This window comes from Henckelia pumila, chromosome 1 (assembly GCF_033568475.1).
Source record: "Henckelia pumila isolate YLH828 chromosome 1, ASM3356847v2, whole genome shotgun sequence".
Taxonomy (NCBI): domain Eukaryota; kingdom Viridiplantae; phylum Streptophyta; class Magnoliopsida; order Lamiales; family Gesneriaceae; genus Henckelia; species Henckelia pumila.
This window is the reverse complement of record NC_133120.1, coordinates 12,380,822-12,381,820: the sequence shown is the minus strand read 5'-3', so window position 1 is coordinate 12,381,820 and position 999 is coordinate 12,380,822. Positions and strand designations below refer to the sequence as shown.

General features: G+C 39.0%; 1 non-coding gene across 1 annotated transcript; it reads right to left on the bottom strand.

Annotated features, from left to right (window-relative positions):
- Nucleotides 1-616: 616 nt before the first annotated feature.
- On the bottom strand, nt 617-723 carry LOC140876882 (small nucleolar RNA R71). Its single transcript, XR_012149112.1, has one exon. It is a non-coding gene; the product is annotated as a small nucleolar RNA R71 (small nucleolar RNA).
- Between the last annotated feature and the right edge of the window lie 276 nt (nt 724-999).

The following is a 999-nucleotide window of genomic DNA, read 5'->3' as shown; positions in this document are numbered from 1 at the left end:
GATCAAGTTTTTGGCGCCGTTGCCGGGGACTATTGAGATTTAAATTTGTTTTATTTGGTTTTTCTCTATTACAATTTTAATCACTCTTTTCCATCTGTGAACTGCAGGATTCTCTTGCAGTGCATGCGATTTTCATCTGAAGAATTAGTGCCTTTTGATCTAGAAATCGAGAGAACTTTTGACAGAAGAAGAAGAAGGCAACAACAAGAAGAAATGGAAGAAGAACAAGAACAAGAACAACCAGTTTACAGATCCATGATGGATCTCGCCTTACCAAACATCGAATGTTCTAGACCAAGCATCATCAGGCCAACTGTAGCGGCAAATCACTTTGAGATAAAACCTGCTATTCTTCAAATGATTCAGAACACACTTCAATTTGGCGGGACTGTCATTGATGAACCCTATGTGCACCTCACAAATTTTTTGGAAATTTGTGATACATTCAAGATACATGGAGTTTCTGATGACGCTATTCGTTTGCGTTTATTCCTTTTTTTCACTACGAGATAAGGCGAAAGCATGACTGACAAATTTACCTGCAGGTTCCATCAAGACTTGGGATGATCTGGCGAAATCTTTCCTCACCAAATATTTTCCACCATCTAAGTCAATGAAACTAAGAACTGACATCACAACTTTTTCCCAAGGAGAACAAGAAACATTTTAAGAAGCATGGGAGCGCTACAAAGATCTACTAAGGAGATTCCCACACCACCAATTACCAGATGGTCTTGTGGTACAAACTTTTTATTATGGTCTTTCAAACTCTAATCGTACCATGTTAGATGCAGCTGCAGGTGGAAATTTACTGCGAAAATCGTCAGAGGATGGTTATGAATTAATTGAGGAAATGGCATCTAGTAGCTATCACCCTTTATCTGAAAGGAGTGCAGCCCGAAAATCTAATGGGATTCATCAGGTTGATGCATTCACATCAGTGGCCGCTCAACTTGAAGTCATGAACAAGAGAATTGAGGAACTGAGTATTGGAAATTA